This window comes from Anastrepha obliqua, chromosome 3 (genome assembly GCF_027943255.1).
Source record: "Anastrepha obliqua isolate idAnaObli1 chromosome 3, idAnaObli1_1.0, whole genome shotgun sequence".
Classification (NCBI taxonomy): domain Eukaryota; kingdom Metazoa; phylum Arthropoda; class Insecta; order Diptera; family Tephritidae; genus Anastrepha; species Anastrepha obliqua.
Genome location: NC_072894.1, coordinates 81,782,757 through 81,795,462, shown reverse-complemented (window position 1 = coordinate 81,795,462; position 12,706 = coordinate 81,782,757).

Below are 12,706 nucleotides of genomic sequence, written 5' to 3'. Positions count from 1 at the left end.
ATATTCTTCGCGAAATTGACGAAACTGTCGTTATTTTCAGAAAAAAATAATGCTTGGGATTCACCATTTCATTAATTCGTGTTTTTGTTTTTGCTTTCTTATCAACAAATTGGGAATTTTTATTTACCCATACATGTTAAATAATGGTTTATTATGTTTAGCTTTTCATATTATATGTATATATAAATATTTTCTCCCAACAAACAATTCTTATATATGCAGGCAATTAAGGCGAATTCGTATAACGTGATTTTTTGATTTGATTTTTGTAATTTGGTTGTGGGACTACCAAAATTTCAAGTTTAAAAAATATATATTTTCATTTGAACATTTTGTTTATTTATTCAAAACGAAAGCATGAATTCCTTTTGAAAAAATTGATGCTTTTCGTTTTTTATATTATATTAAAAGATCATAATAATAAATGTGTACATATAATAGGACTATGATTAAGTTCGTGCGGTTTTTTTCGAAATTTGAAACTTTATTGACGTAAAATGGTTACAAATTTAATATTCATAGTATTGTCCATCGCTTGCTACTACTTTTTCCCATCTTTCTGGCAATTCACGGATTCCCTTTGTGAAAAATTCGGTCGGTTTTGCCGCAATCCACGAATCGATCCATTTTTTGACTTCATCGTAATTACGGAAGTGCTGGTCAGCCAGGCCATGTTGTATCGATCGGAAGAGATAGTAATCGGATGGCGCAAGGTCTGGACTATACGGCGGGTGGGGTAGGACATCCCATTTGAGCGTTTCTAAGTATGTTTTGACCACTTGTGCAACATGTGGCCGAGCATTGTCATGTTGCAAAATAACTTTGTCGTGTCTATCGGCGTATTGCGGCCGTTTTTCTCGCAGTGCTCGGCTCAAACGCATCAATTGTCGTCGGTAGACATCCCCCGTAATCGTTTCATTCGGTTTCAGTAGCTCATAATACACAACACCCAGCTGGTCCCACCAGACACACAGAAACTTTATTGACGTAAAATGGTTACAAATTTAATATTCATAGTATTGTCCATCGCTTGCTACTACTTTTTCCCATCTTTCTGGCAATTCACGGATTCCCTTTGTGAAAAATTCGGTCGGTTTTGCCGCAATCCACGAATCGATCCATTTTTTGACTTCATCGTAATTACGGAAGTGCTGGTCAGCCAGGCCATGTTGCATCGATCGGAAGAGATAGTAATCGGATGGCGCAAGGTCTGGACTATACGGCGGGTGGGGTAGGACATCCCATTTGAGCGTTTCTAAGTATGTTTTGACCACTTGTGCAACATGTGGCCGAGCATTGTCATGTTGCAAAATAACTTTGTCGTGTCTATCGGCGTATTGCGGCCGTTTTTCTCGCAGTGCTCGGCTCAAACGCATCAATTGTCGTCGGTAGACATCCCCCGTAATCGTTTCATTCGGTTTCAGTAGCTCATAATACACAACACCCAGCTGGTCCCACCAGATACACAGCATAACCTTCAGGCCATGAATATTCTGCGCCGACGTCGATGTTGAAGCATGGCCAGGGTATCCATACGTTGCCCGACGTTTTGGATTGTCGTAATGGACCCACTTTTCATCGCCAGTCACAATTCGATGCAAAAAACCCTTTCTTTTGTGCCGTTCAAGCAGTTGTTCGCATGCCATAAAACGGCGTTCAACGTCTCTTGGCTTCAATTCATACGGCACCCAATGGCCTACCTTTCGGATCATTCCCATGGCTTTTGAACGTTTGGAAATGGTTGATTGATCAACTCCCAAAGTTTTTGCAACCTCTTCTTGCGTTTGAGCCGGATCTTGATCGAGCAATTCCTCCAATTCGGTATCCATGAACTTTGGCGGCGCACCCTCGCGTTCTTCGTCTTCCAAGCCAAAATCACCACTTTTAAAGCGTGCAAACCACTTCTGGCACGTTCGCTCAGCTAGAGCATGCTCACCATAAACTTCCACCAAGATGCGATGACTTTCGGCTGCTTTTTTCTTCATATTAAAATAATGAAGAAGAATTCCCCGCAAAAACACATTATTTGGCACGAAATTCGACATTTTCAAGTGTGGTAAAAATATTGTTGTTTACGCTTCAAATAAAAAACTTATACTGACGTTTGTGCCTTACGACAGTAGCTCTCCAATGAATGTTTGGAAATGTGGATCGATGGAATAATAATCAAGTTACGCCATCTGTTGTAAAACCGCACGAACTTATTCATAGTCCTATTATACTTGCACATAAATATATATGAAAAGCTTTCCCTGTATGTACTTTGAAAGCTAAACAGTTGAGAGATATACATACATTAAAAGTGCACACAAACATACAGTGTAATAAATTGACTTTTTTGGTGACATCGCCTTACAACAGTAGTTAGTTAAAAACAAATACAGGGGCCGAATTATCAGTGACAACCGGCTGAGAAATAGTAAATTTTAAAATTAGTTGAATTTCCTACAAGGTATTTCCAACTAAAGCTTTATCAATTTAAATAAAATTTGAATTGCTTTTTGAGCGCATGGAGCACAGACCGATACTTAAGATAAGTTAGTGTAAGGTTTTACTTGTCCATTTAGTTACATCTGTTATTTTGGTAGCCTAGCGTATATATTAGGGCGGGTCAATTTCTTTCCCGACATCCTTCCTAGCAGATTCGAATTCTACATAACATTCTAAGACAAAAAGTCCACTAGAGCGTAACTCGAAAGTCGATTTCGAGACCTCCATATTTTAAAAGAACCTATCTATAAATAAAGAAAGATTTTAAGATTTACTTGCAACCAAGGTGTATTTTTTCTACTTTCCGCCTTCATTATCATTTCAGTATTAGTTAAAGATAGCTTTTTTTAAATTTGGGGGTCTCGAAATTGAGTTTAGAGATATGCTCTAATGGACTCTTATCTTAGAATTTTATGTAAAATCCGAATTTGTTAGAAAGTAAATGGAGAAAAATCGTTCTATACAAATTGACCCGCCCTAGTATATATTGTATATATTCGTATGTATGTGGTTAAAATATGGAACTTCAGCTATCGGATGCTAGCTTAGAAAGTGTTTCGAGAGCTAGACCAAGCGTACTTATAATTGCAGTTGATGGGGAGTACTTTTAAGGCGATAATAACACTTGTGAGGAATAAACTTGTATTTTGAATTTTCTGAATATATTCCGGGAACTTTTTGATGAAGGTGGCTTTCGAAATAAACACTAAATTGGTTAATACTGTCTGTTTAATGGAAGCGTGACCGCCATAACTTAGGAACTATTTGACCAGTTCGATTCCACCAAACTATAAGTAATTTAAATGGGATTATAGACCATGCATTAGACGCAATATTTTCAATAACCACCAGTAGCTGGAATGACTGCATATCATTGACTTAAACTTTGTGTTAATTTCTGCGAAAGTTGTGGGAATGTTCGACTTCAAATCAGTCGAGTTTGCTTTGCTAACTGTTTGATCCTTCATATTTGTTTTCCTTTGAGATTTTGCTTAAATATTGCCTAAACATTTTCAATTGGGCATCCACTATTTCAATACCATTTTGCTGCTACCACTCGAAAAACCCTCGGCTTCGATGCTCGGGATTGTTGCCTTCTTGTAAAATCTAAGCTTGACTAGTTTTTCCAAACGTCTTTTACTTGTGGTAATTATGCTTTTTGGTAAATTTTATTCATCAAAACTGCATTACAATTGGCGGTAAACACAAATATTCAACCAAATCCTTTTTCGGTGAAGTGGCCCCAAATAAACAGTTCGCTGAAGTTGTCGATTATCAGCAGAACTCCAGGACCGATGTATGCAACTATTCGCCCAAAAGGGAAATTCATCCGTGAGCATTACGTTTCGTTCTGAATTTGCCTTAGCCCATGCAAGTCTTTTTTATTGTGTGATGATGAGAACATTAGTTTTTTCAGTGCGCTCCGGAATTTGAGGTCTTCTGCACATAAACGTTCTCGAATTGTGTCTTTGGATATATTAACACCACCTTTCCTTAAAAGTGCTTCAGCTGCACACAACGATAAGTTCAGTTGTGTCCCCAACAAATCAATGACTTCTTATCTTGCTTTGGAGAGGGTTTTTTGGGCTCGTAAGAGGAAATCGGCAATGTTTTTAACTTCGATATTCTATTATATATATTTATGATTGGAGCTTACACCCTTTATTTTGCCGAGCTCCTACTCCTATTTGTGTCCTGCCTCTTGATGTTGTTCCACAAATGGAGGGACCTACAGTTTCAAGCCAACTCCGAAAAGCAGATATTTTTATGAGGAGCTTTTTCATGGCAGAAATACACTCTGGGGTTTGCCGTTGCCTGCCAAGGGGCGACCGCTATTAAAAAACAACTTTTCTTTCATTTTGGTCTTTTGAACCTAAGTTCTCTCCGAATTCCGAATGGTAGTCACGCACCAGGCGATTCGGCTATGGCGGCCGCCGATACTCTATTGCATCCATTTATCTATGAAAGTCTTATCCTTCTTCAAATATTTTGCTGCAGATATAGGTGATATTTTGGACCGTTAGACTGTGTATATAGAAAAACTGATTCAAATCGTTTTTCTTGCGCGGAACTCAATTTTTAAAAACAACGTACGTTTTCTAAATTTCTCACAAAACTAACAAATTGCACGACGCATATTGCCAAAAGGATACGCCTATTTAGGATACGCATTTAAATTTTTTTATAACGGAATTAATTTTGAATTTCCTTTGCCATGCTTCCATTAGGCAGACTGTAGTATACGTGTACATACATTTTTTATTTATCACATCTCTCTTCATGTCCCGCAGACAATTTACAACTGCTACTCTACGCAAATATTGAATGAGTAGATGTCCCGCCATTGAATTCAAGAAGCAAGACTAATTCTAGGGAGGGGTAGTGAGCTTTCGATCTCTCTTAACCTTAGCCTTCGTTTATTTGTCCACTGCAACGTGCTTCAGGCTAAATTTGAAGCAGCGAAAGAGAATTAATAGCAACGAAGCAGACAACTATTTTTTGTAAAAAATTTTGAACATTATTAATATTTCTGAATTCTGATTCTGATTCATTATTATTATAGGTACTTTTAACAATAGAAAGGTAAACCTCGAAAATTTTACGAGTTTATTTTAAACAAAGCCACCCTATTGCTCTCAACATTGCACTAACATTGCAATAACTTACAAAGAATTTCGAAATTTTCAAAACGTTTATCAAATAAAATAATTTAAAAATAAGCATGAAATAAAACGGCGTAGGGACACTTTTTAAGAGATTATAATTGTTTTTAATCAGATCACTCCTATAGTGACTAGTCGTAAAATTTACGAGGTTTACTTATGGAGCATAGTACTAAAGATGTCAAATCCAAACAAATTACATTGTCGTGTACCTCACGGCAAAGTAGTGCTCAGTTCACAACATGTTATTGGCAGCATGCCAGCAACATGATGATAGCGACAAGATGCCAGCAACATTATTTCACACCTATTTCAAATTGAGCGTAAACTGGCAGTCCGTTTGCGAATGCGGTGCCTGAGTTCGATTACTCCAAAAACATGGAATTTTTAAGCAAAACGTCTTCGTAAAGAGCGTAATTAGGAAGGAAAATTTCCATATTTTGTGTCATTACACTTATGTATGTATGTATATGTTGTAATTTGTTTAAAAAACTCTTCTCTTACCAAAATTTTCTAACTGCTTCTGAGGCGATGCTCGTAAATTTGACGTTTCTTTTCATGTTTATTGGTGGCAAAATTTCAGTAGCACTGGCCTTAACGTAACTCCAAAGGAGATTAACTTTTTAGTACAAAATCACCGCTGATTTTCGATTACGAAGGTGTGGTGCACTCGGAGTTCTTTCCGCAAGGCCGATCGGTTAACGCTGAATATTATTTAGACGTTTTAAAGCGTTTGCGCGAGAACATTCGTCTTAAAAGGAAGGAATTGTGGGACAACAAGTCATGGTTCTTGCATCACGATAATGCACCAGCTCACACATCACGTCTTGTTCGCGATTATTTGAACAAAAATAATGTTAATATCGTTCCGCAAGCACCGTATTCGCCTGATATGGCTCCATGTGACTTTTTCCTGTTTCCCAAGCTCAAGTTGCCGCTCCGTGGAAAACATTTTGAGACAATTGAAGTCATAAAAGAGAATTCGAAGAACACACTCGAGCTTGACTTGTTTACAGTAGCACAGAAAACAAACTATGTGACATATCACGCTGAAATTTTCCATGTAAGCTTATAACAGTCCTACCAAAAAACAAAAAATTTATTTTTGCCATATGTCATCCGCGGACCGTTTTATTGATACCGTCTCGTTCATATTTGAGCAGAAGGTATGTATACTCGCATTATTTATATGAGGTAAATATTTTACATTGGAATGCTTTCATATCTTGGATTTGAAAAAAACTATGTTTTTCTTTCAAAATAGGCTGAGTTTATGTACTTCACAACGTGCGAAACCAACACCAATCCATATAATAGTTGGGATGTTAATGTTCTAGGTCACTATTCTGTCGTTTTCCCCTTCTAGTCGAGAACGAGATCCTTATTTTACTGCACGCTTTTCGTCGTTCACATCTTCTCGGCCTTTTCAGAACATTTTGTACCACCGATAAACGTTACTTTGGTCCAAAGTAGCTTCTCCGTACGACACAGTCAACTTTCGGAATGCATCCGCGCAATTAATTTCGTTTTTCACACAAAATTTTAACCAAAATTTGATACAGGTTCTTTGATCCATCTTTTTGTGTTTCATGTGCAAGCAAAGCAGCTGTCAACAATTAACTGAACATTCGAAATGGCCGAACTCGTTGGCATGAGTCAGAGACATGAGTACCAACCTATCGCCACAAAAAAATCGAAACTCAAATATACGTATCCTGCGAAAATTCAAAATTCGCGATGCGTTTTGAACACACCTCGTATGCGTTATTGAATAACTGTTGATAGTTGTAAGAGCAGAAAAACTTACATTCAACTATCACCTTAGAATACCTTGAAGGTATTTTGAGAATCTTATTCAGAATACCAAGAATTTTCATAAACAAATTACATCAGATAAGAACACCATGTATACGAGCATTTGTAATTGCGTTTGAGAACAAAATGGAATGACGTCACGGTTTTGAAGCTTCGGGTTTTGTTTACATTCCATTGAATGTTCAAGTTTTGATAGTGATTTTTTCGGTGATTTTGATGCAAATATAATAAATGAAAACAAGTGTTTTTTTATGTGGCTGTAAAAATAATACGGTACTTATAAGAAAAGAAGAAAATATGCATAAATTATGGGTTCACTTTTGTGGTAAACGCCTTAGCAAAAATACGAACATTTCGAATAAGGAGATTTTGAATGTGACAGAAGAAAGTGAAGAATCTTTTGCTGCAATTATACAACAAAGTGCGTGTACAGTACGTCGTTCGGAAGGAACACCTGGCATTCTTGTAATCAGAGTAATTTCAAATATAAAGTATTTAGAAAGCCGTAATCTTTTTCTGACAGTCGTGATCGCACTGTATATTATAATATATTTTTAAATAAGCATAAGTCTGTTATTTTATGTTTTGATTTTCAAAAATCGTTAATGACATATAAAATAAACATTTAGTCACTAAAAAACCTTGTTTTAAAAGCATTTTCATCAATTTAATATAATTTTCATAATTCTCCCAGTCTGTTTTCCTGATATTTCTACCAGGCTTAGGTTTCAGTTGATTTTACTACCCTCAAAAGTGATATATCTATGATCAGAGAAGCAATGTTCTTCCAAAACTTTCCAGCTCCTAATTCTGTTAATAACGGAGTCAAAAGCAAAAGTAGCGTCTAAAACTTCCTGTCTATTACCTATGACAAAAGTAGGTTTATTACCTTAATTAAAAATCTGTAGTTTAGTTCCTATCAGATAATCAAAGAGACACTCACCTCTAGCGTTAGTATCAGTGCTGCCCCATATCACAGGTTGCGCATTTACTATACATCCGCACCAATAATTAGTTTTGCGCCAAGCTTCTGCGCCAGCGCTACCAGATCTTTGAATATTAATCTCGGTAGCTCCTCATGGTCATGTGCGAGGTAACAGGAAGATAGTCACATCCGTTAATTTCCCGACTCCAAGCTAATGATTAGAGAGCATGAAAGCATTTATTCCTTTTCTTATTGGCACGCACGCTCTAGGATAACCTTTGTTGCGGGCATACATCAGCTTATATTTTTGAGTCCTTAGTCCGCACACAAGTCCATGTGATACCCATGGTTCTTGAATCAGGACAATATGATATCCACCTTTGGTGGATTATGAGATTGGTGGACGCAACCTTTGAGTGGTGAGGATTAATTTCATACCCGTGCACTTAGGCTCAGGAGTGTTATAATTTTGTTCACATAAAGGTGGTATGTAACAGCATAAAGGAATCAACATATATATCGACCAAAATGAGTGTCGATGCATCATCTAACTATGCGTCCGAAAACGTAAGCAAAAATTAGTATATTCCAATGAAACGTGGTACACATATAGCTTTTTGCCCAAAGTAAAAAATAAAAAAATGGTTATTTCAGCTATAAATTAGTGAAAATTGCTCAAATTTGGGATGATGAGCCTCAGAAGAAAACTCGATGCAAATAAAATCTAAAAAATGGTATCACATCTACTTTTAGGTAAATGCATATATCTTGATTACAACTTAATATATCTTGCCGAAACGTGGTACACATATTGTACCTCAACTCATTTACATACATTTATTTATTTCAGTCTACAGTCCTATTATTGAAATCGGATATACCTCTTATCGAAAATCCACTATTCATGCCCACTTTTTATGTGTTTAGACTAAATTTCGGCCCGCGTCTCTGATGTTAGAAACTATAACTCTCTTTGTCTATGAGTTAGTTTTAATTCAGCCTAATTTTGCTAAAATACATATATTTATGTATGCAAATTTGGTATGGACCGAATTTAGAATACTTATTAATTTTGCTTTTCAAATATTGTTTCCCTTAAATTTTTTTTTGTTAAACGACATCGTGGATTAGATGATATCTATTTTTGTACCATATGTATGTATGCATGAAGAATTTAGAAGCAAGCAATAGTTGGTATACCTTTTTCAGTTGGCTTAGATTAATTTCAATTTATAAAAAATTTTATTTCCAAAAATTGGTTCAGGGTTTCTTAAAATGACAGCCTACAATTGGACAAACTGTTTCTGTTGTTGTTGTTCTAGCAGCTTCCAAATCCTTGTTTAGAGCGGTGAAACCTTCAATCCTCGTCGTCAATATAATCTAACGGTAGATCCTGGAAACGGGTAGTTTCGACGAGTAGTAGGACCAGAAGAGAGGTTAGTAATAGTTGAGTAGATTTAAAAGGGGACCGAAAAGCTCCATCAGTGAAATAAAATCAATATCGAAGAGTTAAATTACACTTCTTCTTATTATCGATCATACTTTTTTAAATTGATTTTTTACCATTTCTCGTTTATTATTGAAAATTATAGCCACAAGATAGGACCACCTATGTAAGTCGACTTAAAAAATAACTGAATTACATATTTATGCATATGCTATCATCTTCTACTACAATTTTATACTTATATACAATTCATTTTAAAAGTTATTGATAAAAACATGTTGGCTTGGCATAAAGTACTTCTCCCTGAAAACATGATTTTCGAATTAGCGGTTACTGTATAGTATGTGGCCAACGAACTAACGGGTGATTTTTTAGCTATTGTCTTTTTAAACGGTTGGCTTAAACAACTGACGCACGTTTCGTGTTTATAATTTAACAAATTTTACAAACAAACAACGCTTTTCATTGAATTTTATTATAAAAATGCGTGTTCTGTTAAGAAAGTTTATCGCGCGCTTCTTCCATTTTATGGTCAGTTTAATCGACTCACTGAAGCGGCTATTAGAGCTATTGTGACAAAATTTATAACCAAATTTACATTATTGGACATCAAACCACCAACACGCTTAAGTAGAGTGCGAACTGAAGAAAATATCGCAGCTGTATCGGCCAGTGTTAATGATGACCATCAATTATCGATTCGTCGCCATCGCAGCAATTGGGCCTCTGTTACTCAACAACGTGGAAAATTTTGCGAAAGGATTTAGGTGTAAAGCCTTTCAAAATACAGCTGGTGCAAGAATTGACGAAGCTCATTTTTAGATCAATGGGTAAGTAAATAAGCAGATTTGTGTATTTTGGAGTGAAGATCAGCCAGAAGAATTGCAAGAGCTACCTATGAATCCCGAAAAGGTCACAGTTTGGTGCGGTTTATAGGCTGGAGGTATCATTGGACCGTACTTCTTAAAAGATGCTGCGAATTGTAACGTAACTGTGAAGGGTGAGCGCTACCGTGAAATGATATCCAACTTTTTTTTACCCAAAATGCAAGAGCTTGACTTGCATGACATGTGGTTTCAGCAAGACGGTGCCACATGCCACACAGCACGCGTAACAAAGGACTTGTTGAGAGGCGAGTTCGGTGAACATTTTATTTCACGTTCGGGACCTGTCAATTGGCCACCCAGATCGTGCGATATAACGCCTTTAGATTATTTTTCGTGGGGCTATGTTAAGGCTCATGTCTATTCAGACAATCCTGCTTCAATTAACGCATTGGAAGACAACATTAAAGCATTTATATGTGAGATACCGGCCGAAACATTGGAAAGAGTATGCCAAAAGCGCAGTCGCGGTCAAAAATTGCATCAAATAATTTTGAAACATTAAATTATATGGATTGTACTATCGATTTAAATAAAAATTTCATGCATTTTCTAAATTTAACGTGTGTTTTTTTGAAAAACTTTCCTATAGCTCTTAAAAAATTACCCTTATTTTTCGTAATTTCATTCGCTTCCTTCAAACGTGCATTCGTATTGTATTTGATGACGAATGCTATGCCTCGGGTGCTGTTCGTTAGAATCTTTCGGATCTCAAACCGTCTAAGATTAATGCATATGTGTCCAAGTATACCTCATTATAGCATTGATTGTGACAGGCATGGTATGTAGCTGCTTTTAAAAATCATAATAGATGGTTGGTAATTTCTTTATAAATGAATTTATTTAAAATTGTTTCACATTGAATTGAAATTCTTGGCTTAATAAAAATCCCATTCTTAATAAATTTATTATTGATATTTAAAAATATTGCCATCAAAATTAGGTTACAGTTTAGAATAACTACCTTACCATACTGAGACAGTCCGATTTACTGCAGGGTTTATGTGTTTATATGCATACATATGTATCAACTTCATTGTCTATTCTACATATATTCTGCTATAAATGTGTATGCACGTATGTGTGAAATATGTTAGGATGTGAACCAATATATTTGCATTTAAATTTAATTTTATTCAAGGTTAATCAATACTTCAGACCACAAAAAAAGCATAACTATTTACAGATGTACTCACAAAAGTACATATATCTGTATGTATATACAAATTCGGGACTGAGGCAAGAAATACACTGGCAAGTTTTGGATCACTAGTTCATTGTTTATGTTATGATTTGTCAACAGCTGAAAGATGATAAAAAAATTTGCTCTCAATTTTTTGATAAAAATGGGTAAATAATATGTGAGAAGTAAATTGTAGAAAGCTTTTTCTAACAGAGGTCACCCCTCCCCAGGCATTGATAAACGCGGTGTGCATTTCTGCCATGAAAATTAGGTTTCATAAAAAACTTGTCATTCGGAATGAGCATAAAACCCTTTGTATTACAGGATCGAGGTAGGGTGCATCCACAAATTGGAAAAAAGCTAGGCTAAACACTCCAAAAAGTATAAAAGTCTTAAGGAACAAGTTATATTTGGACTTTTAATTTATTTGATAGAACATTATCCGTAAATCCGAACTTTTATTTTTCTAATCCTAAACTGGTTCTCATTTTTTTTTTTTGGCCGAAGTAAAAGTTCGTCTCTTCACAAAGAACCATTTGTCGTTCAGAGTCGGTTGAAGACTGTGGGCCCTCTATATTTGGGGAATAACATCAAGAATCAACACGCATGCCACAAATAGGCGGAGAAGCTCGACCAAACACACAAAAAGAGTGTAAGCGTCAATGAGCGTCACCTATTCATAATAATACCTTCTGCTCAAATATGAACGAGACGGTATCAATAAAACGGTCCGCGGATGACATATGGCAAAAATACATTTTTGGTTTTTGGTAGGACTGTTATAAGCTTACATGGCAAATTTCAGCGTGATATGTCACATAGTTTGTTTTCTGTGCTACTGTAAACAAGTCAAGCTCGAGTGTGTTCTTCGAATTTAACGATGGAAATTCAAGTTGAACAAAGAATTTGTTTGAAATTTTGTTATTCCAACAAAATTTCGGCTTCAGACGCCTTAAAAATATTGCAGACAACCTATGGGGACTCTGCTCTATCGCGTGCACGTGTTTTCCAGTGGTACAAATCGTTCAAAGAGGGCCGTACATCGGTTGAAAACTTGCCTCATGAACGTCGTCCAGCAACATCAGTAAACGACGAAAACATCAGAAAAGTAAAGAAAATTGTGCTTGAAAATCGCACAAATCGCAAAATCGGTTAACGCTGAATATTATTTAGACGTTTTAAAGCGTTTGCGCGAGAACATTCGTCTTAAAAGGAAGGAATTGTGGGACAACAAGTCATGGTTCTTGCATCACGATAATGCACCAGCTCACACATCACGTCTTGTTCGCGATTATTTGA